The sequence below is a fragment of the Pongo abelii genome, chromosome 17 (genome assembly GCF_028885655.2).
Source record: "Pongo abelii isolate AG06213 chromosome 17, NHGRI_mPonAbe1-v2.0_pri, whole genome shotgun sequence".
Taxonomy (NCBI): domain Eukaryota; kingdom Metazoa; phylum Chordata; class Mammalia; order Primates; family Hominidae; genus Pongo; species Pongo abelii.
Window position 1 is genome coordinate 19,900,960 of NC_072002.2, and position 25,356 is coordinate 19,926,315.

General features: G+C 50.9%; 2 long non-coding RNA genes across 2 annotated transcripts in view; both read right to left on the reverse strand.

Moving 5' to 3' along the window:
* Positions 1-584: 584 nt before the first annotated feature.
* Positions 585-9,741, reverse strand: LOC134760280 (uncharacterized). The gene is made up of 4 exons (XR_010137534.1): positions 8,343-9,741; positions 5,893-6,079; positions 2,572-2,719; positions 585-1,507 (listed from the first exon to the last, which is right to left on the reverse strand). It is a non-coding gene; the product is annotated as an uncharacterized LOC134760280 (long non-coding RNA).
* Positions 9,742-9,792: 51 nt separating this feature from the next.
* The window catches only part of LOC129049670 (uncharacterized), a 29,267-nt gene continuing 13,703 nt past the window's right edge, over positions 9,793-25,356 (reverse strand). Inside the window, exons 2-3 of the long non-coding RNA XR_010137535.1 lie at positions 19,518-19,604; positions 9,793-10,238 (exon numbers count right to left, since the gene is read on the reverse strand). This is a non-coding gene — a long non-coding RNA (uncharacterized LOC129049670). The remainder of the gene's footprint in view (positions 10,239-19,517; positions 19,605-25,356) is intronic.

Sequence of the window (25,356 nt, forward strand, 5' to 3'; positions counted from 1 at the left end):
CTCCCAGTTCACTGACTCAACTGTTAACCTCCTTTGGTGACATGCTCACAGACACATCCTGGAACAATACTTTGCATCCTTCAATCTAATCAAAGTGACAGTATTAACCATCACAACTGTTATCTACTCATGCCTATCATTCCAGAAATACTCTTCCTTTTCTGCATCTGAAATTTCTTTCCTCTACCAAGTTCTTCACATCAAAAAACAAGAAAATAAAGTTATTTAATGTGAAGAAATTTTTTTTCTTCAGACACCATATTCTCTTAGTTTTCCTCCAGCCTCCCTAGATAATTCTTCTTGTCCTCCTTATCGTCCTTGCCTCCACCCAAAATTTGAAGTTTCCCAAATTTCTCTACTATTTGAATGTTTACTCTTTGCTGCACACCAGTATTTCTTAAATCCAGTTTCATGATTTAGTTATGCTTGTAACTGCCACGCAATTCTTCATATTCAATTTGGATAGTTACTCAATGTTTGTGTTGAATCATTCTCATCATCCTGGCTTAAATAACAGAGCTTGAGGCTTGAAATTTTTACCTTTAAAAAAGTTATACTTATTTCACATAATACACAAAAATAAATTTCCTGAATATTAAAGACATTTTATTATAAAGAACATATTCTGTATAACAATGTCATAATTATATTCTTCTCTATCTCAGAACTGTTAAAGTTTCAAAGTTCGCGTATGTCTTTAATACTTACAATGAATCCCATAATACAAGTTTAGCTCTTTCTTGTTCTTTTGGAATTGTTCCTTGAGATTTATCGGGATATGTAATTATCCAACTAAAAACTAGGTTTCCTACCAGTCTATCGTCCTATCTAGTTTAGGATTTTTCCAAGAATTTTTCACTTTTAACCACGTTATTAATGGTTGCATTAAGGTAGGCCTTGATGGTTTCTGCACTTCCAGATTCTCCCTTGATTTTCTCTCATACTACATGAGACATCTGTGTGGGCACTGCAAGAAGGGTTCTCATTGTAACAGAAGCTTGTATCTGAACGACGTCCAGTAACATAACCAATCTCTCTATCCTTAATCCTCTCTGGATGCACACAGCACAGCCAACAGTTTCCTTTCTGTGGCAGTAGGCATACAAATATAAGCTATTTTTAAAACTATTTTATAACTTTCTTTAGAACAATTTTTTAGATCTACCGATACAATAAAAATAAATTATCAGCTAATAATTAATAAATATTTCAAAAAGTATATAAGTATGTTTAGCCCTCCCCTTTTCCCCTCGAAGTTGCTCGGGTTTAGACAATAAATTCTATAGCCACACTACTATTTAGTCACCATTTTAAAGATCAGACTTGCCGGCACTTCCTCGTCTCCTTGAAGGTGCTTGGAAAATAACATCATTGTAGTTCCCATGGAAGCAGGTATAGAGGCCATATGTTGAGCATTATGGAGTAAGAGCCACTGAATATGGGTGTCTGGGAGAAGACATGGGGCAGAGCCTGCCACCGGCCTGGATCCCTCAGCTGCACACTGTTACTGAAGAGAGAAATAAAGTGCTTTTATTAAGACATTATATTTTGGTGTCTTGTTGCTACAGGAGCTTAGTCTGTCTCCAAAGTAATATATTCCCTAAATAATAAAGATTAAACCTTATTTGTATGGCTCCACATTTAGGGAGCAATGGGAGAATCTTACTGAAACCTGGCCAGCCATGACTAAGGACCATTTTTCCTTCTCAAACTAGGGCCAGAATGCAAAGGGTTCTGGATGAAAGAGCTCTTGGCTGCTATCAGAACCAAAAAAAAGCAACTTCTGGTGAAGGGCGCACTGAGAAAGGAAATCACACATAAATGCAAACCCTCCTGCAAGCTCCCTCACGCTGCTGGGCAGAGTCTGGAGACCTGAACAGGGTGGTGGCTGCAGGAAGCCACCTGCTCTCATCTCTGAGGGTGTGGCCAGGCAGGACCTGGGACAAAAGGGGCGGCCCAGGGATGCCACAGTGCCTCCACAGAGGGCCAGGACTGAGCCACAAGCCTGCGTCATGGTCCAGCTTCCATGGCCCTGAGGGATCCTAAGTGGACCCAGAGCCCACTCACACCCATTCCTCAGCTAGTGACAGAGCCAGGGCCCCACATTCCCAATGGAGGTGAGACTGAAGAGTGGAGTGGGTGTGACTGATACCTGCACCGAGGCCGCACACACTCGCCCCTCTCAACCCGCAGCCCAGTGTTCATTCTAAAACAAGAGACAGTCCAATCGGAAGGAGAGGCCCAACCTGTTCAATCCAGCCCTGCATTACACAGATGGGGAAACTGAGGGCCAGGAGGCTGAGTCCCAAGAGGACTTGCTCAGGCCACAGGAAGGCAGCACTCACACCCAGTCAGCCCTGAGCCAGGTCTGGCTTTCCCATAGCCAACAGTCCCTGGCTTGGAAGCCCACCCTGGAGTGACCAGTACCTTTGAACGCCTCCAGCAGGTGCTTCTCCATGTACCAGAAGGAGGTTTTGAGGTTGGGAAACTGAGTCAGGCTGCCCAGTTTCAACCTTCTTTCCACTTCATATGCTCTGAAAGCCACCAAAGAGCCATTCTCAGTGCACTAACCATCAAGCAGGCGACAATGGGGGTGGATCCAGGCCCCAGACACACCAGCTCAGGCTTCCCCACTGGGCCCTGCATAGCTGAGGTGGACCAGGGGACAATCGCCCTGGGAAGCTGCAGGGCTCGGGGCCCACGAGAGCTCTGTTGGTGCCTGAGAAGAAAAGGGAGCAGGATTTTAAGCAACCCAAACCCACCAAGGGCGACTATGACTGTCCAGCAGCCAGGTCCCTAGAGGGGTCGGCCTGCACGACCCCAGAGCCCATCTCCTCCTTCCCTCCACATCACGAAGAGGCCCACAGAGACTGACGGTCATGTCCAGGTCACCCACAGGCAGGCTGAGCCAGTGCTCGGCCCAAGGTGTCCAGCACCGACCCAGCTAGAGGAAGGACACTGCCCCAAGGAGCCTGAGGGCAGACAGCAAGGCAGGCACTACCTCCTCTGCATCTGCATGCTCAGGCTGTGGAAGAAATGTCCCGCGAGGGCCAGGCAGTCCACAGGGGTGAGTGTGGCGCAGCTCCAGCCTGAAAGACAGGAGTGGCTGGCACCCGACCTAGCTCCCATGAACGAGCTTCTCACGGCTCCAGATCAGGGAGTGGCAGAGACCAGCACAGGCCTTCCCCGGCCCAACCCAGGCTCCAGCTCCTGCCCGCCTGTGCCTTGATGCCCTGTTCACCTCTGCAGCTTCACCAGCAGCCTGGGGCTTCCCTGGGAGAAGCTCTCTGGCCCTGGGCCCACCCCGGGCTCCATGGAATGGGCTGTGTCTGAGGCGGCAAAGACTACTCAGTCCAGCCCTGCACCAGACAGGGAAACCGAGGCCCAGGAGTCCAAGGAGACTCGCTCAGGCCACATGAGTGCAGTACTCAGAGAGAGGAAGCCCCAGCCTGGGTCCAGCTACCCGGCCTCCCAACCACACTCAGGACAAGGAGACAAGGCCAGGGCAGCTGCATCGCCCCCAGAGCTGGGACTGGACCCCGGGTTATCCTCGGAGACAGAGCCTGGCCCAGACCCTGGGAAACCCACAGCTCTTTCCTAAATAGCTGTTGACTGTGAGGAAGCCGACGGACGAAGGAGAGACCCAGAGATTACAGAAGATTCTGAGACTTATAAATAATTAAAATGTGAGGGCCTCAATTTGATACTTATTTAAAATGAAGGAAAAAAAACCCTATAAAACAACGTGAAAATCTGAACACCAATAGGCTATTTGATGATACTAGGGAATTGCTGTTAATTGTTCATTTTTTGAGGTGGGAGAACGGTACTGTAGCTGTGTTACTTTAGAAAGAAAGGAAGCCCTTCAGAAATAGTGGAACATTTAATGAAACAGCTGGATGTCTGGGATTTGTTCTAACATCATCTAGGGGCAAATAGCGGCTCACGACGGACTTTCTCCTTCAGCACAGACTCAAAATATCCCCTAATATTGCCTTAATTAGCAGCTAGCGCCCTCCTCCCTCACTGGCTCTGATGCCGTGGCTGCTGTCCCCACACAAGCCTCTCTGAGCTAGGTCTCCAGCCGTGGGCTCAGTCACAGTGAGCCCAGCCAGGCTGTGAAATGGGCTGACTGGCTGTGCAGCTCCAAGGTGGCCTCGGTGGTGAAGAGTGCCCATGCTGACCAGACAGCACAAGCCGCATTGCTGGCCCCTCTGCAGGGACTGGGCTGGGGTGGCGTTAAGCTCCGGACAAGGGAGCACGCATGCCAGGGATGCAGACAGACCCTATGGTGGGGGGACAGCCTGAGGGAGAGAGGCGTAACCTTGGTGAGGGCCCGCAAGCCCTAGGACACGGTCCCCAAAGCTGCCTGCACTCCCCTGAGAAGATGAAGATGGTCTGGCCCTGCTTGACGATGCACTTGTAGCATTTGTGGACCTGGTCGGCAAAGAACATCTCGCTGTGGTTAGAGGCAGACCATCAGCACTCATACAGGAGATGTCGACCGAAACCAGCCTGATGAGATAGAAAATCTTCTCTCCCTGACAAGAGAGCCTGTTGGCAGAGCCACCCATGCCAGGACGTGGGGTGGGGATGCAAGTGATAGGCCCTAATGTGAAAAGTGCCCTACCCAGGTCCACGACTCCTGCCTACATCACTAAGGGCACAGGTGCTTTGCAATTCAGAAGTGTGCGTGTTAGGAAGGTTCTGGGTATCTGGGCCCCCAGCATAGTCCAAAGCCCATAATCCCACATTACATAGTTTTGAGGCACTACAAATGGCGTAGGTGCCCAGATTGCAAATAAAGCTGTAACTGGCTGTCAGAAGCATTCCAGGTAGCTCCACTCTTGAGAGCCACTTGGATCTCAGGCTGTGTCAAATGATGCCACTGTGTCCCAGGCGGTCTTATGCCAGAGGGGTTCTGCACTGGGAGCAGCGAGACTCCTGTCCTACTGCAGCAAAGCCAAGGCAGGTTCCAAGAATGCCTCAGTGACTTCCTCAAGGCCTCCCAGAGGTGGGATCAGCACACACACCCGCCCTCAGCTCCAGTTCCAGTGGGTCTGGAGAACCCAGTTAGCAGCTAGGGGAGCCCCCAGCTTAGAGTTTCCTTTGTTTCTGTTGCTATTTACATCTTATTTTTCTTCTGGCTTCCCTCTCTCAGCCTCGATGATAAAGCTCCTAGCCTTCCCTGTCCACTCAGATGCCCCCATCCTGCTGCCTGCTGGCTCCTGTGCGGGGCACTGGCTATGGCTGGCCCCTCTTCCAGGATGTCTTCACAACAACCCCTTTCCTTCTCTAAGTGTACGGTCACCCAGTAGCCTCACCCAGTTGTTAACGAGCCTGAATCCCATTAGAAAAATGAGAAACTTGTGTGGTTCTCTGATCCCACACGCACCCCCGCGCCTCCACCCACACACACGCACCCCCGCGCCTCCACCCACACACACGCACCCCCGCGCCTCCACCCACACACACGCACCCCCGCGCCTCCGCCCACACACGCACCCCCGCGCCTCCGCCCACACACACGCACCCCCGCGCCTCCGCCCACACACACGCACCCCCGCGCCTCCGCCCACACACACGCACCCCCGCGCCTCCGCCCACACACACGCACCCCCGCGCCTCCGCCCACACACACGCACCCCCGCGCCTCCGCCCACACACGCACCCCCGCGCCTCCGCCCACAATGCACCCCCGCGCCTCCACCCACACATGCATCCCTACCCCTCAGCGATGTCTCCATGGCCTCCTGTCGCAGGGATGGACGGTCCAGGGCCCGCTGGGGAGTGGCATCTTGTCCACAGTCAGGGCTCCCTGGGACTGCAGACCATCTTGCAGATGGGTCACGGCCACGGCAAAGCCAAGGTGCCCCAAGGGGCGTGGCTCACCTTGAGCACGCGGTACCAGGCGGAGGCACTCCCAGAGTCGATGTGGAAGTCTGTGTAGCTGTCTTTCACGCAGATCAGGCAGTATTTGCTGACTTTGGGCTTGGCCAACAATGCATCATCTGGCCAGGGATTGCCCACCTAGGTCAGTTTCTTCACGATGTCAGATGGCTCCACGAAGCTGGACATCCTGGGGTTGGGAGAGGAAGGTGGTGAGGGAACCTGGGGCTCCCTTTTTGATGTCCCCTGGAGCGGGAAACATGCTCTGTGAGGCATGCCCCACACTGTCTCACCACCTGTGGGCCACGCACGGGTCACAGCTCCCATTTCACAAAGCAGCACACAGGATCACAGAGAGCGGAACGAGCCCAGGCGCTGGCTGTGACTCTGGCAGGAGACTGGGTGTGATGCTGGCATCCACCCCCAGAAGACAATGAGAAAGCCCCAAAACCATCCACCCGAGAGGGAAACTCCTTTCCTGGGAACTGGAAAGTGAGTCTTTCTGGATTCGCCACGTGCACGTGGCTGTAATGTGCAGGGCTGGAGCACAGATATCATTTCTCACACTCAGCCCAGGTGCCTCTGGTGTCACCTAGATAACAGCCACTGCTCTTCAGAGCTGACAATAGGGCACCCGCAACACCTGGCCATGTCAGGTCACTGTCAAATCCAGCCAACTCATATCCAGGGAAGACAGGGAAATGCAAAGGCAGCCTTCGATTCAATGAAATGTCACTATCCTGCATAAAATGCACTATATTTCATGAAAAACGTCTAACTAGGCCAGGCACGGTGCCTCACGCGGTAATCTCAGCACTTTGGGAGGCCAACATGGGCAGATCACGAGGTCAGGTGTTCGAGACCAGCCTGGCCAAAATGGTGAAACCCTGTCTCTACTGAAAACACAAAAACTAGCTGGGCATGGTGGCGTGCCTGTAATCCCAGCTACTTGGGAGGCTGAGGCAGGAGAATCGCTGGAACCCAGGAGGTTGAGGTTGCTGTGAGCCGAGATCACCCCACTGTAATCTAGCCTAGGCAACAGGAGCAAGACACCGTCTCAAAAAAAAAAAAAAAAAAAACACCTGTGCAATAACATTTCAGCTGCCACCAAGAACCAGATCTGGGAGTTCTTGCTGCCTCCAGGAAGACAGGGTCTGTCATGTCTCTGCCATCCCATCAGAAAGTGCTGTTGTCTCTACTCAAAGGTCACACCACCTGGACAAGACTGTCACAAATCACAAGCAGAGTTCCACCGCCCCAATCCCACCAGCCTCAGTCACAGACCTCACCTTTACATCTTCAGCAGACTCCAAACCAGCAGCCTTCTCCAGCCGCCAGGAGTCCTCATTGCCCCCATCAATGCCCACTGCCAAGCTCTGAACCCTCAGCAGTCTGGGCGCATCGCTGCCCACAGGAGAGTGTTCCCTGCCACAAGGGACCTCGCAACCCATCCCAGCTGGGTCCTCCAACCACCACACACCACAGGGGCCAGGCTCTCCCTACCTCCCACCACACCCTCAAATGTCCTCCTTTCCGTTGCTTGGCCAGCTTAGGCGCAGGCCACACCTTTCTCTGAGTTGGTGGGGGGTGGTCCTCAAAGCCCCTACGGACACGCAAAGCCACCGTGACCAACAGTCCAGATGTGACATGTGTCTGAATGACCAGCAGTGTGCACATCACCCTAGACCTGCCACACAGCAGGCAACTCTCTGGTCTGGGGGTACATTGGTCACTGTGGCCCCCCTGAGCCAGCAGGCCCCAAGAGCTACCCCAGACAGCCCATGGGGTCAAGCCTGACCTTACCCCACTTGGCCAACATCTTACGGGACAGACTTAATGATGAAGCAGAGCCCACTCCATGGCCCTGACCCAAGCCCACATGAAGGCTCTGGTACGTTAAGTGCCAAAAAAAGTTGCCAACAACCCCCTAATGGTCTTGGACTGGGCCAGTGGACACAGGAGGCAAAGGGATGGCCCAGAAAAGCCCAATGGAAAACCACAGGCCAAAGTACCCTCTCTCCCTAGCTCCATCATCCCGACATCTCTCTGTGAGAACCCCCTACCCAGGCAGGGAAGTAAATTAAGTTGACGGAGACATGACTCAGTTATGCTGTTCGGTACCAAAGCAACAAATACTGCTCCCTCTGATACCATAATCCACTCCATTTCCCTTTTTGCCTTTGCTGTTAGGAAGCTCAAACCAAACTGAATGCTCATTACCTTTTTAAAAAACTTTTTTAAAAATAAAGACAGGATCTTGCTTTGTTGCCCAGGCTGGTTGCAAACTCCCGGCCCCAAGCGATCCTCCTGCCTCAGCCTCCCAAAGTGCTGGGATTATTGGCAAGAGCCACCATGCAGGACCATATAACCTTTTCGTGGCTTTTAACACAGTTTTGTATTCTCTTGGTGTGGTTTTAAATAATTCTTTTGTTTCGTCCTACCTGCCCCTTTACCTGTGTTATGTGCTTTCAAGAAGTAGGCATGATGGAAATGATGCAGACTGAAGCCATCCTGAGCCATGCATGCCTTACGATGAGTGTTCTGGATCTTTCTCAGGGGCCAGCTGGACAGCAGAGGAGATGTGATGGAGATGGGGTGAGGGGTGGATCCAGGGCTGGCACCGACCACCACCAAGTCGGCAGCCATTGGAGAACAAGGTCAGAGCCACAAAGTGTGGGACCAGCAGCTCTTCCACTAGGAAACCAGGCTGGTGTAGGTCAGCCCTGACAGAGGATGCCTCACTCGCACCCAGTGACCACAGGGCTGACGACAACTAGCGCCAGGAACTCAGGGAGACTGGGCCAACCAAGGCACGTCTGTGTGGGGCCCACCCTGCCTGGGACGCAGATCACAACATCCGCCTATGCAGGATCTCATGGGTGTGTGCAGGTGTTGGTAACTGTGCCAGGGATGAGGGTGTTAGGAGTGTGAGTGTGCCAGTGAGTCAGCGTCTCAGTGCATCAAGGATGTGTGTGTCATAAGCATGTCATGAGTCTATTGTGTTTATCAGTGCCTGCGTATCAGGAGTGTGTCCGCAGGTGTGTCTGTCAATGTCCATGAGTGAGTGACATGCCCAAGTCATGTGAGCAAGTGTGTTAGTATGTTGTATCACAAGTGGGTTGGGGTTTCCATGCGTGTGAGTGTACCCTGTGTTGGTGAATGCTGTGTGTTTCATGTGTGTTCATGTGTCTCCTACTGTCTCGTGTCTATGAATTTGGCATGAGTGTGTCCATGGGTGAGTGGTGGTGGGTTGTGAATGTGTCGTGTCTTGGCGAGTGTGTCCTGGAGTCCTTGAGTGTGAGTGCACCATGTGTCTGAGTAGGTATGAGTGTGTCATGACTGCGTGTGGCATATCTATGAGTGAGCGTGTCGTGTCCATGAGCAAATGTGAGTGTGTGTCGTGTCATGTGTTGGAGTGTCCATGAGTCAGTGTGTCATGAGCATGTCTACGACTTGGTGTTATGAGTGCTGAGTGTGTTCGTGAGTTAAGTATGTATGTTGTGTGTCCTAAGTGGGTGTGTGATCGATGTGTCTGCGTCATGAGTGTGTGCATTCTGGAAAAAACACACCGTTACCAGTGGTTCTCTCTGACAAGTGAGATGGGGGTGGCCAAGGTCAGAAGAGGCTTTGCCTTTTCGCTCCTTATTTTTGTTCGAATGGTTCACGATGTGTCACCTTCATACATTAAAAGACAAACAGCTTTGAGCCAACCTTTAAAAAAAAGGAAGAAAAAAGGAAAAAAATTTAAAAGAGAGAGAGAAACAGGATAAATCAGTGTGTGCCATGTGCAGTGTTCCAGACTCTCTCAGACCTTCGACCTGTGCTTCTCAGGTGACTGCCAAGGACAGCACAGCACCCCTGCCCCAACCCCAGCCCCCACACCCCCACGGTGTCGGTGCTCACTGGGTGTCGAAGAACTCAAGGTTGGTAATGTTGAGGACCCGCTTGCAGTTGGTGATGTAGTAACAGTTCGCAAACTCCTTCAAGCTTCATCTTGCAGTCCTTCTGCTTGGTGACATCTGTCACATCCACACTCCGCTCCAGCCGTGGGGCGGTGGCAGGTGGAGCCTGAGCACCCTGGGAGGGTGGCACAGCCTCCCTGAGGCCGGGATGTGTAGAATGGACACACATCCTTGGCTGCCCTCACACATGGCAAGAGCTGCCAGGGGCTGGATGCTGAGGCTCTGGGTGCCAACATCCAGCTTCACTTCACCCACCTGCTTTTCTTGGCTCAACGAAGTGCCCCGACCACTCTTCCTCTGACCTGGTGATGCTGCGACGTGGCCAGGTGACACGCCTCCGCGAGGGTGGCCAGATTAGCCAATGAAAACACAGGATGCCTGGCCTGCCTGAATTTCATATCAACAACAAATACATTTTAGTGTATATTCCAAGTAGTTCATGAGACCTACCTAAATTTTAAAAATTAAGCTATCAAAACCCCTGCATTTGTAGGGCACCAATTCATTACTCTGATAATTGGCAAACTGATAAATAAAGGGAAAATCCTTTTCTGTAGTTGACAAAGAAAAGTTCAGGATAACCAGATGAGCTGAGGAGAAAATTTCTTTATAAAGACTCATGACTGATAGAGGGAGAAGGGAAGACAGAATTGCCAGTTGCCCTTTGCAATAGTTCTCCATGGCTGTGCTGACCACAAAGCGCAAGGTCATGGGATTAATGTGGACAGATGAGGTGGGTGCCAGGGCCACTGCCATTGTCTGCATCACTGCAAGAGTGTGGCCAGGCATGACAGGCCTCCCCATGGGTGGAGGCACACCCACCCAGAGGGAGTCCTGCCAAAAACCTGAAGGCAAGTCAAGCAAGCCTCTAACCACGAGTTTAGAGCAAATCCCGGGACAGAGGGACCTGCTCAACGACACCACTGGGGATGCTGGCAACCAAATCCTGGGTGTGGGACCTTCTGCGGGGCCAACATGGCCTTCTCCCCAACAAACTAATGGGATGGAAGGAAATGGCAGAGTCAGAAGAAAAGATACTTCAGAGACATAAAAACCAAATGCAACGTGGAGGTCTCATTGGGATTCCACAGCCAAATGTAGAAAGGTATTTTTGAGACAACTGACAAGAATTAAACTGGGTCTTACATGCCACTGAGGAATTATTGTTAATACTATCAAGTGCGATGATGGAACTGTGATTATATATTTTTTAAATTGTCTGCTAGAGCTATGTAATGTAATTTTTATGGGTAAAATGATGTATGTCAAAGATTTTTTTTGTTGTTTTTTGAGATGGACTCTTGTTCTGTCACCCAGGCTGGAGTGCAGTGGTGTGATCTTGGATCTTGGCTCACTGCAACCTCCACCTCCCAAGTTCAAGTGGTTCTCCTGCCTCAACCTCCCGAGGAGTTGGGACTACAGGTGCCACCACTACACTTGGCTAATTTCTGTATTTTGAGAAGAGACAGTGTTTTACCATGTTGGCCAGGCTGGTTTCGAACTCCTGGCCTGAAGATATCCACCCACCTCAGCCTTCTAAAGTGCTGGAATTAAAGGCGTGAGGTACCATACCTGGCCAGAATTTCTTTTAAAATACTACAAGAGAACAAACATAGGGAGGCAGAAAATCAGCTGAAAGCTGGTGGTTTTTATTTCCAGTGCTGGGTGTATGACGGCTGACTGTTCCTTTAATTTTGTGTGTGTTTAAAAAGTTTCACCATAAAAAAGAAATTAAGAGGAAAGAAAAACATAGAAGCAATACAAACTATGAACCATTTCCCTGCTTCTTCAGGAACAGCTGTGGAAGGAACAGGGCCAAGGGACAAACCAGCCCCTGTCCGCATAATTAGATGACCCCAGGGCCTTGGTGGCAGAGCTGGCCTCACCTCTCAGAGATGTGGGAAGGAAGAAATTAGCTCCCACATCAGAAGAGCTTAGAAAAATGCCTGACACTGGGCAGGCCCTCACCTGTATTAGCTGTTATCCTGCGTGCACCATGCCTGGGGCTGGGAAGGTGACAAAGAGCACTGGCCCAGCGAGTGTGAACATTACGGCTGCGGTACACAAGGCTGCCAGACCAGCATCGTGCAGCAAGCCCACCAGATGTCCATGGCCCTCTCTCTACTCAGGCAAACCTGCGGCAAAGCCGAGCACAGGCAAGACCAGGGGTTGGATCCTGGCTCAGGGCAGGGTCAGCCACAGAGCTATTGTCACAGCTCAAACCATGCCCAGCCTGCCCTCCTCCTCAGTAAGAATCCCACAGAATCAGCCCCTTTGCATGGACCCCCAACACCTCCACCCCAGGTTCCGGGATGAGACCTTTCTAGCCCCTCTTCCTGAGATGCCTGACAGCTCCCACGGTGCTCACTCTTCCTCCTCACAAGTCTGAGAACCCAGTCTCAGTGGCCCCAGGATGGCTATGTGGCTCTAGAGAAGTGACATGGTCCCAGGCCCCTGCTGAAATTGAACTTGTGGGCCTCCTGATGGGTGCCCGTATGTGCCCAGAGGCTTGTACAGGTGACCTCATTTCATCTCCAGCACACACCTCACGAGCGGTGCCAGAGGAAGGGAGTGAGGCTCAGAGTGGTGGGGGTAGTCACCTCGGAGCCCCAGCACCAAGAAGACAGTGTGCCTGCCTGCCCGCCCAGCTCCTGTCCTGGGCATTTCCCTGTTCAGTGTTTTCCCTCCCCGTGCCGGCCATCCATGCATCCCCCATGAGCACCTTGAAGCCCTGCAACCATGCATGGCCCCCACGCTTGGCCGTGTGGCCACTGGCCTATCATGGTCACTGCTAGATGTGCTGGCCTCTCCCTGCCACTGGCTCTCAAATGGCATCCCCACTGGTGCTTCCTGCACCCACAAGTGCCCACCTGAGCCCAGTAGATCTGGAGCTGCAAGAGGACATAAAATGGGCACTGCTGATGGCAATGGCACTGGCTAGAACCCAGATGGAATCCAGACGAGAAGACTCTGGTGCCGTGGGGGCAGGTCACAGTACAGATGAGGAAGGCCAGGCATCTGGTCAAGTGCCCGGCCAGACAGCCAGGATGGGGACATGCGCCCGCCAACACCAGGGACTCCCGGGCGTGGCGGTGTCATGTAGCACCCACAGGAATGCAATTCATAGCTGCCAGAATCAAAGGGTCTCCCAGACCAGCCCCCACTTTGCAGCCAGAGTATCTGGGAGGGCAAGGGACCTGCCAGGTCACATGTCATCTCAGTGGGACACAGGTCTGATCTAAAAGCACTGGGAACAGAGTACAGTGAGCCTTGAGCCTTCCCTGCTCATGGCACACATGAGACACAGTCGGGCCGGGGAAACAGCACGCACAGTGGGGGGTGCCCCAGCACTCCCAATTCAAGCCCCAGAGCACTGTGAAGGGGATGGCGCTTACCCACATATTTCTCGACATTGCTCACATAGAACATGGGGGCCGAGACAGCCAGGCCCAGCCCGTCTTTCTTAGGGATGAAGATGGGCTTGGTGAAGCTGTGATCCTCCATGTGGCCCAGCGTGACCTGACTGTCTGGCACACGGGTCACTATGTCTTTAGCACTGCAGGCAAACACAGGTCAGAGACCACGTCAGGCCCGAGGCCTCCTGCGCCAGAACAAGTGTGGACAGGGCCTCAGTGCTGGAGAGGCGAACCTGGGTCTGGCCACCCACCTCCACAGCCACAGGAGGCGGCCTGGCTGTGGTGCCACATCTGGGACCATAGGGCAGTCAGGGCAGATGCAGTACTGAATCCAGAACCCCACGTGTCAGATGGAGACGCTGGGCCTGTCCACTCCACCTGCTTCCTCACACTGCTCAGGTCATACCTTCTCCCGGGGCACCAGGTACGGACATCTTGGACTTTTTACATGTGCATATGAGCACATGTGCACACACCTCTAGTGGACTATGTGCCCATGCAACAATGCACACACACACATAGGTACATACACGTGCACACACCCCTACTGGACCTCAAGCCCTACACACACGTGCACACACCCCTACTGGCCTTCAAGTACCTGGGGGAGGGAAACAATTTTCTCTCCACACTGCTATGTCCCTAGCTCCCAGCCTCGTATTCGACCAGGCAGAGAAGATCAGCTAGGATAAGGGAGGCCACTGGGGCACGCAGATGCCTCCTTGGGGGCTGCTTCGCTGAGTCTGACACAGGCTGACCCTTGAGCGTAAAGGGACTGAATTCAAGAGCAGAGCCAGGCAGGGCCCGTATGGTGCCCATCCTTCACAGATGAAGGTGGGGTTGGGAGATGCAGAGGACAGGGGCCTCAGAAGACCATGTCATCCTCCTGAGTCTCAGTGGTTGTGGGGACAAAGGGAGCTGACAACCACCCAGTCACAATGCCTGTCTCTGAGCAGGATCTGCTACCAACACGAAGGAGCAGGGCTGGGTGGAGCTGCGACCTTTTATGTGCAAAGAATCTTCGCATTGTGTTCAACCTTCCTGCCCGCAATTCAAGTGGACGTTATGGAAATTTGGCAAAATCCGACAGAGTCAAAGCCAGAAACCAGGAGTTCTGAGGGAAGCATGGGGCACCATAGATGAACAATAAAAGGAGTTCGTATCTGTCTTTCCCAATCCTCTTCTGGCTGTGTGACCTTGAGCAAATTACCTGACATCTCTGTGCCTCATCTTTACTAGAGAAAGGCTTGCACGGCCTTGTGGGTTGCCTGTGGGATGTAAGTTGGCACATGCACACTGTCTGCGCCAGACTCCTCTGGGCCTTTTCTCAGGGCAAAGCCACCTGGTGTGGCAGGTGCTTGTTCATGGGCAGAACATGCTCACAAGCTGGCTTGGTGCTCCTAACAGACCCTGGGCTCATCCCTGTTTGCCCCCTGCACCCAGTACTGGGCCCAGCACACAGTGGGCACAGGGGGAGTGTCCGCAGGCAGATGAAGTCTCCCATCCTTGTCACACTGGCTGCTTGGCTTCAGAGCATTTTGGAAGGAGAAGTGGATGCATCTGCTTTCATAACTATCAACAGGGAAGGCCCAGTTCAGCCCATGCTCCTGCCCTCTTGCTGCCAGCCTGAGCCAGGCAATGCCAGGGCCACAGATAACTCCAAGCTGCCCTCCCGTTGCAGTTTGCAAGCACTCACTGAATAGGCTTGGCTCCGTGCAAGGCTGGCGACGCTGGAGCAGGTGTCACCTAAGTGACAGATGCTTGGGAGTCCCTGCTTCTTAGGAGCTGAGATGCGCAGGGAGCCAAGGCAGGCCCTAAAGGTACAAGTGTTGAGATGTTCGGCCCAGAGGGTAAAGGAGTTGGAAAAAAGACACCCCCAATGACAGCTCAGACCCTCCTGACCCCCCCCAACAATCCTAAGCCTTGGTGACTGTGAATACCATCACCCTCCTGCTGGGCCTACTGCTACCCAGGGAGGTGTGGATATCCAGGGAGCGAGGGGCTTCAGAGTTCACAAAGTGCCTTCCCTGCCTCGGAGGGCCTCGTGGAAATGGAGGCAGTTACGTGCACTCCATGGGGGAACCAAGTAGGACCCAGGGAGGAAACTTCCAGAGCTGAGCTTTCTGCACCAAGCAGAGCTCCCTGCCTGCCTTCAGGTCATCACCTGGGAGGAGCACCGAGTGTGGGCAGGGCTCCAAGGAGGGGCTGCAATGAAGGCCCAGGACAGCGGCAACTCAGGCAGGGGCGCGAGGCAGCCCTGAGGTCATGCAGCAGAAGTGACACTGTGGCTGGGAGAGGCCTCAGGGCTGGCTGAGGAGACCAAGGAAAAGGAGGCAGCCCACAGAGACAGGGTGCCACGGAGGAGAGCCCGCAGAGGCCCAGTACGGCCGGCAGGGTGGGGGCGTCCTCCCCGTCACCTGTCTGCATGGTCATTATCATCAATCGCACTCCTGTCCGAGGACGCTCACTGAGGCCAGGGTCCCCCGGCTACACCTGTGTTCCTCCTCTCTCGTGGGGCGGGGCCCTCACTTCACGGATGAAGCAACCGAGGCCAGAGACGTGGAGCCGTGCCAAGGTCGCCAGCAAAGGTACACAGAGGGGCAAGGAGGCCGACTGCCCTTCCTGCTGCTCTGGCACAGGGCACCCTGTCCCAGAGCCACATGGGGAGCATGACGACAGCATCCCTGTGACGGCATACCCACGGAGATGACCGCTGAGCACAGTCACCCCAACCCCACAGAGCGGGATGGGATGAGAAAAGTCAGTTCAATAAGATGAGTGACTGTATACGTCAGGAGCTGCAGCTCAGGGCTGCTTCTAACCGCTATACAGCTTCCTCATCAGAAAGGGACGCCTTCCCGAGTTCCTGGCCAGGTACCCTGGGCCACCCTGTACCAAATCTGTGCCAGTCAGGTAAACCTGTGGGCCTATGGCCCCTGCCCACAGGCAATGGCCAAAATCAGCTCAAGGGACATGTTGGAACAGCACAGGGAGGGACCCTGCAATCCTCACCACCGTGGCTTTCAAAAAGAAGCTGTGAAACGTAAGAACCAAGCCTCAGGCACAGCTAACTCTGGCAACCCTGAGCAGCCCCCATCCCCACCCGCAGGCCAGGGTGGCAGGGGCAGAACAGGTGGATACAGGCTCAAGGCCTCCAGAGGTTCCCAGTGCTGGCTCAGAGCTTCTCCAGGGACACGGAGAGGCCCTCTTGTCCCCAGGGTGCCTTGGCGTACAAGACGTGGCTGCAGTCAATGCAAACACCAAATGGGGCGTCACAGACAGGCTCTGGGCACAGTGCACATTCACTTCAAATCTCAACATGCACACTGGTGGAAGGTGCTAGAACCGTGTGCCTTTGTCCCTGATGGAGCCTATGGCCCTCAATAACAACTAAAAATCTGCCTCACAGAATTTATATAACACACTCAGCACGTAGACACGTGCATGCAAACACACGTGCATGCACACACACACACATACACACATGCACACAGCCAAGAACTGAGTATCTGTCCCACCAAAATTTATCTGTTGAAATCATGACCCCTAAGGTGACGGTTTTAGGAGGTGGAGCGTTTGGGAGGTAATGAAGTCCTGTAAGTGAAGTCCTCATGAATGGGATTAGTGTCCTTATAAAAGAGACCCCAAAGAGCTGCCTCCTTCCTTGCACCATGTGAGGACAGGGCAAGAGGGCATTGTCTCTGAACCAGAAGCAGGCCCTCACCACACACTGAATCAGCCAGCACCTTGATCTCGGACTTCCAGCCTCCAGAACTTGAGAAATAAATTTTCTATTACTTAAGCCCTCCCAGTCTGTAGTATTTTGTTATGGCAGCCTGAACAGACTTTGTTATGGCAGCCTGAACAGAGTATGACATACACACAAACACATGCATGCACACATACATATGCACAAATATGTAAGCACACACATATATGCACACACACACATATATGCACACACACGTGTACAGCCAGGCAGGGGCTGGGGGTCCCACTGCCTGCAACCTCAGCACTGTCTGCTGGTCTAGAATGTCTCTCCCTGGGCGCTTGGCTATAGGAGACAGAAAGGGGAGCCTGCACTGGGGTTTTAGCTGCAATCGAGGGCAGGCTGGGACACCAGGCCTCTGCCTAAACTCTCCGCAGGCACAGGGGCAGGGACTGGCTGAGGCAGGCACACAGGACTCCCACGGCAGGTGAGCTGTTTCTGGAGATGCCTGGAGACATTAGACAACTCGAAACTAAGTGCTCACCAAGGTGCAAAACCTGCCCAACCCCAGCACTACACCATTGCTCTACCCCATCCCCAGCTCATGCAAGAGGCCCCACGCAAGGAACCCTTGAAACGTATGCTGACTATGAGAAGAGGCACCTGGCCCAGGAGTTTCCAACACTTTCCCCCTACCATTCTGAAAGCCTCTTCCCAAGTAACGTGCACGTGTACCTGCTGCATGAACCACACAAGAGCAGCACCACCCCAGCATCCTCCCAAGGCCCCACTCGGGGGCCCTGAGCGGGACCTGCTCCCCAGGAAAGCATCTCCTGAGGTGTCCTGGCTCCAAACCTGCTCTGCCCTGACACCCACCCCCCAGGCCAACAGGGGCAGCCCCAGGTCCCCACTGGAAGCTCAGCCCTGCTTATGTCATTCCTGTCATAAAGACAGCGCAGCCCTGAGCTTTCTGGGTAGGCTCAATAAGGTGGCAGAAGCACTAGGATGCCCCACCCTGCCGGGCTGATCCTTCCTACCCTTTATCTGTTTTCCAGCAGTAACCAGATGATGGGTTAAAGAGCTTGCCACACGCAGATGCTTTCTGAGCATAAATGCAGCCAACTACTGGGGACCAGGGGTAAGAAGGCAATTTAGGAATCCCCGAACCTCCCCCGCAGGCAAGCCATCAGCCTGAAAGTTCAGGAAGAGCTGCTAGCTTCTCATCACCCTCTTGCATATTTCATGGTGTCTGCCTGCGTGTTGAGGCTGTGCTGGGGATCAGGTCGAGATCTGTTCTCAACACATGAAACCCCCACCGTTGTCCAGCAATGGACGGGCACAAAGCGTTCAGGCCTTGGGAGAGGCCAAGAAAGAGCAGCCAGGTCTCCAGAGTAATGGGACCCCCACCTGCCCCAGACCTCAGCATCACCAGCTGCCAGGCTAAGCCTCCAAAGCTCCCTCAACCCGGCCTCAGCCCACAGAACAGGGGTGTTGGGGCCCCTTCCACCCATTGCCTGCAACCTCTCTCCACCCCCACTGGTTCCACAGGACCCATCCCACAGGGATTTGGGGGTCAGGTGCTTCAGTTTGCAACTGGGCACTGGGAGGGGCTCCCTTTGAAGGAGAGTGACTTAGACTGGCTGTGACCTGGAGCCAGATGCATTCCCTGGCCCACCTTGTCCAGGGCTCAGGTCAGCAGGTATATGATCAGCTGACCCAGCCACAGCCCACGTCCAGCCTGCAGCTTCTGTGAACACCCAAGACCCTCCAACGAAGTAGAACCCAGAGAACACATTAACACACACACCCCCACATCCATGTCACCTGTCTTATCTACAGGCCACACCCCTCCCAAGTCCTTGAAGACCACCACACAGCTCCCCCTCCACAACCAGGGCTGAGGTTTGGAGCTCAAGGCTCACATAACCTCCAGCTCACCTGGATGAACCTGCATAGTGTGAGGCAAGCCTGCACCCCCGGACCCACCACACCTGAGAGGGCCGAGAAGAATATGGAGCCTCAGCCCTTAAGATATGCGAACAGCAGGTTGTGTGGGAAAGGCACAGGCCCTCCAAGCTTCTCTGCAGAGGAAGAGGTGGGTGAGATGAGGCGGGGCTGAAAAGGGAGGAAAGGACAGAGCCCACGCCCACCCACAATGCATGTGCCCAGAAAACACAGACAGGCTGGGCCCCCAGTGTGGCAGTGGCTGGCTGGGCCGGGCTAGGCTGGAGACCCCTGGAAAACCCCCGCATCACCATTCATCCAAGTCCCCAAGTCCGTGTCCCCCTAACTCAGGCTGGCTTGGCCTCTCCCTTGGCCTCAGAAGGCCCTTTGGGTCTTGGCACAGCTGCCTCTGCCAGTGGGAGCTGGTGAGGAGGGGCTATAGTGGGCCTAGTGAGGCTACAGGGGACAGTAAACTAGGCTGGCAGGGTCCCCAGGCCTAGACATTACTCAGGGCGTTTTGCCCCCAGCAACCCAGGGCCCAGCAGACACCTCACCCTCCATGCAGCAAGAGGTGGCCGCTTGGGCTGCTGTACTTACAGGTGGACTTCACATGGGTTTTCTCATAGTTTGGGCAGTGGTATATGCTGATGTCGGGGGCCTCCTCCTCTTCCACTCCCAACACAGCTGAAACGAGATGAAACAGACCATTACCTAGGCACTCAGCACCCCCTCAAGCACTTTCCATCTGCCAAGCTCTATGAAGAACCCCTGCTCATCGTCTGGGAACGTAGGCCAGATGGAGCACAGCTGTGTAGGGAATGTGTTCCACTGGGAAAGCAGGGCAGAGGAAAACAGCTAGAGAGATGTCATTCTGGAAAAGCATCTGCAGCCTGGACCCAGATGCAGCATCTGGATATGCCCCACTATGAGGACCCAATGAATGGGCCATGTGGCAGGCCTGCCAGGGTGAGGGTCACCAATGCCCTGTCACCCAGACGACAGGGAAGGAAGAGAGAGTCTCAGAGCCAGGCTGTCCCCATTACTTCACCAAGGGTAGCCTGAGGGGGCAGAAAACACCAGAGGCAGCTTGAAGCCCCCTCCTGCAGGCCACACCATAGCCACCAATCCAGCTTATCCTCATGGGGGCCATGAAGAGGCCCAGACACAGGCCTAGCAGCCTGGCCTTGGGACACGCCCAGGACTCCAGACACCATGACCACTCTTTCCTCATTCCCTCCCTGGAGTTCCTCCAGATCCCTTGTAAACCTGCTTGGAGATTTAGAACAAGAGAGCTCCTCCTATACAGATGGCAGGGCTACAAGCCTTAAGTCATCTGAGGAATGAAGACAAAGAGTATCAAAGAACACAACCTAAGGCATCAATAAACTTCTCCAGAAGCAAACCCAGCAAAATGGAAATGCTTTATTTTGATACCTTCTTTTTTTTTAGTTAAAAGTGACACGAGGCCAGGCCTGTGGCTCATGTCTGTATTCCCAGCACTTTGACAGGACAAGGTGGGCGGATCACTTGAGGTCAGGAGTTCCAGAGCAGCATGGCCAACATGGTGAAACCCTGTCTCTAATAAAAATACAAAAAAATAAGTTGGCCAGGGCATAGAGGTGCACACCTGTAATCCCAGCTACTCGGGAGGCTGAGGTGGGAGAACTGTTTGAACCTGGGAGGCAGAGCTTGCAGTGAGCCAAGACTGCACCACTGCACACCAGCCTGGGCAACAGAGTGAGACTCCATCTCAAAAAAAAAAAAAAGAGTGACACGAGAGTGGCCAAATAAAACTGACCAGCAAATTCAAAAATGGACATTTCCCCCAGGAAGCCCCAGAATGTTGCTATGGGAGGGGGTCAGGGCAGCAAGCTACCTGGAATGGAGAATATAGATGTGCATGAAGCAGACTGTTTTCACTCAGGACAAACAAAAAAAACAATGAACATAAAGACACTGCTGACCTTAGGAAATAAAAAATGATTATAACAGAATACTATGAAAAAATTATAGCTCAATAAATTATGTAACCTGGATGAAATGGAGAAATGCTCAGAAGCACAAAAACTGCCACAACTGACTCAAAAAGAAATAGAACATTTGAAGAGACCTATAACAAGAGATTAAATCCGTAATCAAAAAACCTCCCCCAAAAAGAAAACCCCAGAGCCACCACTAGTGAATTCTATCAAACATTTAAAGAAGAATAACACCAATCCTTCTCAAACTTTTTCACAAAATAGAAGAGGGGGGAACATTTGCTAACTCATTCTATGAGGTTAGCATTAACCTGAGTCCAAAGCCAGACAGAGACACTATAAGAAAAAAAAACCAGACCAGTATCTCTAATGAATATTGATGTAAAAATCCTCAACAAAATACCAGCAAATGAAGTCCAGGAGCACATTAAGGGGAAAACACACCATGACCAAGTGGGATTTATCACAAGAATGCAAGGATGGTTCAGCACATGAAAGTAAATCAGTGCTTCAACCCCTGAAGCATTACATCCGACTGCAAGAAGAAAAGGATGCAACCCTGGGGCTCTGTCCTAGAGGCTGGGACAGCAGAAGTTGCGCTTCTCTTTCCTTCACCCAGGAGGACAGATCTCAAGTGGGTAAAATACAAGAAGCAGCAGGTCTCACCCGGCTCTTTCTCCTCAGCTGGCACTGCCCTCTGCCTCATTCCTATGTTCCCATCTCTCCCAATCCTTCCCCAATTCGCCATCCTTCCCAAGACACATTACACCATATTAACACAATGATGAAAAATCCTACGTGATCATCTCAATTGATACAGAAAAGGCACTTAACACCACCCTTTCATGATAAAAACACTCCACAGACTAGGATTAGAGAACTTCTTCAACATGAGGAAAGCCACGGACGAAAAATTCACAGCAAACATTGTATACAATGGTGAAAGGCAGAAAGCTTCTCCCATAAGATGAGGAACAAAATAGGATGCCTATTATTCTTGCCACTTCTATTTAACACAGTACTGGAAGCTCTAACCAGAGCAATCAGGCAAATAAAATAAAATAAAAATAAGTCCTGAAGTAAAAGGAGTCTGAATTGCAAAGGAAGATATAAATTTATCTTTACTTACATATGACATAATCTTATATATATAATACTCTAAGGAATTCATACATAGAAAAACTTTCTATAGCTAATAAATTCAGAAGGGCTGGGCACGGCAGCTCACACCTGTAATCCCAGCACTTTGGGAGACTGAGGAGGGTGGATCACGAGGTCAGGAGATCGAGACCATCCTGGCTAACATGGTGAAACCCCGTCTCTACTAAAACTACAAAACATTAGCTGGGTGTGGTGGCAGGCGCCTGTAATCCCAGCTACTTGAGAAGCTGAGCCAGGAGAATGGCGTAAAACCGGGAGGTGGAGCTTGCTTTGAGCAGAGATCACACCACTGCACTCCAGCTTGGGTGACATAGGAAGACTTTGTCTCAAAAAAAAAATTCAGAAGTTGTAGGTGCAAAAACAACACACAAAACCAGTTGGATTTCTATACACTAGCAATGAATAATCTGAAAATAAAACCAAGAAAGCAATTACCATTACAACACCATCAAAAATAAAATATTAATATGTAAGAATAAATTTAATCTAGCAAGATTTGTACACTGCTGAAAGAGGTCTTAAAGGCTGCAAATAAACGGAAATACATCCCATGCTGATGAATTGGAAGACTTAATAGTGTTAAGACAGCAATACTACCTAAAAGAATCTACAGATTCAATACAATCCATATCAAAATCCTAACAACTTTGTTTACAGAAATGGAAAAGCTAAGAAAACTTACATTTCCTGATTCAGAACTTTACTACAAGGCTATGATAAAACAATGTGGCACTGGCATAAGGACAGATATATAGATCAATGGAATAGAACTAAGGCATCAGAAATAAACCCACACATCAACAGCCAGCAGATTTTTGACCAGGGTTCCTAGACCATGCAATGGAGAAATAATAATCTCTTCAACAAATGATGCTAAAAAGTGGACATCTACATGCAAAGGAATAAAGATGGATGCCCACCTCACATCACAAACAAAAATTAACTAGAAATGGATTGACAGCCTAAATATGAGCTAAAATTATAAAACTCTTAGAAGAAAACATTGGAATAAATCTTCTTGATCCTGGAATTGACAATAGATTCCTAGATATCTATGTCACCAAAAGCATGACAAATAAAAGAAAAAAATGCTAATTTGGACTCCATCAAAATTAAAAACTCTTTTGCGTTAAAGGACACTACTGACAGAGTAAGAAAGCAAGTGAGTGACAGAACAGGAGAAAATATTTGCAAACCATAAACATCACAAGGGTATGGCATCCACAACATATAAAGAACTATTACAGTTCAACAATAAAAAGACAATCCAATTAATAAACAGGTAAATGACTCAGACATTTCTTCAAAGAAATATGCCAATGGCTAAGAAGCACGTGAAAAGATAATATTCTCAGTCATTAAGTAAACTAAAATCAAAACTACAGTAAGATATCACTTCACACCCACTAGGATAGCTACAATTTTTCTTTTTTTTTTTTTTTAAATGGAGACTTCTTCCATCTCCCAGGCTGGAGTGCAGTGGTGCAATATTGGCTCACTGCAACCTTCACCTCCCCGGTTCAAGCAGTTCTTCTGTCTCAGCCTCCCAAGTAAGTGGGAGCACCACACCTGGCTAATTTTTGCATTTTTAGTAGAGATGACATTTCACCTAGTTGGTCAGGCTGGTCTCAAACTCCTTACCTCACGTGATCCACTCACCTTGGCCTCCCAAAGTTCTGGGATTACAGGCGTGAGCCACCGCAACTAGCCAATTTTTTTTTTAAAGTGAATGTTGGAGAGGATATGGAGAAATCATGACCCTCTTATATCAACGGCAGAAATGTAAAATGGTGCAGGCACTGTGGAGAAAAATTTGATGTTTCCTCAGAAAATTAAACATAGAATTACAATGTGACCCAGCAATTCCACTGACAGACACATACTGAAAAGAATTAAGAATAGGTACTCGCACTGGGTACTGTGGCTCATGCCTTTAATTCCAGCACTTTGGGAGGCCAAGGTGGGCAGATCACTTGAAATCAGGAGCTTGAGACCAGCCTGACCAACATGGCAAAACCCTGTCTCTACCAAAAATACAAAAATTAGCTGTATTTTTTTGTGTTTGTGTCACCACAGGGTGTGGTAGCACATACCTGTGGTCCTAGCTACTCAGAAGGCTGAGGCACGAGAATCACTTCAACCTAGAAAGCAGAGGTTGCAGTGAGCTGAGATTGCACCAGTGCACTCAAGCCTGGCCAACAGAGCAAGACTCTGTCTCAAAAAAAAAAAAAAAGAAAAAGGAAAAAAGATAAAAGAATAGGTACTCAAACAAATCCTTATACACAAATGCTTCTAACAGTATTATTCACAATAACCAAAAAGTGGAAATAGCCCAAATGTCCACTTTCAGGTGAATGAATAAACAAAACATAGTCTGTATATACAATGGAATATTATTCAGCCTTCAAAAGGAATGAGGTCCTGATACATCTACAATGTGGATGAATCTTGAAGGCATTATGCTAAACGAGAGAAGCATGACACATAAGGACTAATGCTGTATGATTCCACTCATGTGAAATGATAATATGTTTATAATAGGTCTATCCACAGAGACAGAAAGCTGACTAGTGGTGCCAGAGAGTGGGAGGAAAGAGGAATGAGGAGTTACAGTTTAGTGGGTACAGAGTTTCCTTTGGAAATTAAAATATTTTGAAGCTAGAGGCGATGGTTGCATAGCATTGTGAATTTACTAAGCACCACTGAATTGTTAACTTTAAAATGATTAATATTATGCTATGTAAATTTTAACTAACTCAATAAAAGAGGAAAAAAAAGAACTTGTCCCTGTGAGAGTGACAATGTCACCATGGCCTTCACCACCACCATCATCACCAACATTGCCACACCATCATCACCACCTCAACCACCATCATCATCATTACTGCCACCATCACCAACATCACACCATCATCATCACCTCCACCACCACCATCATTATCATTACTGCCACCATCACCAACATCACACCATCATCATCACCTCAACCACCATCATCATTATCATTACTGCCACCATCACCAACATCACACCATCATCACCACCTCAACCACAATCATCATTACTGCCACCATCACCAACATCACACCATCATCATCACCTCCACCACCATCATTATCATTACTGCCACCATCACCAACATCACACCATCACCATCATCACCTCCACCACCATCATCATCATCACCATCACCAGGTGAGGTGAAGACAGGAGAACTGCTTTCACCCAGGAGGCGGAGGTTGCACCATCACCAACATTGCCACACCATCATTATCATCATCATCTCAACCACTATC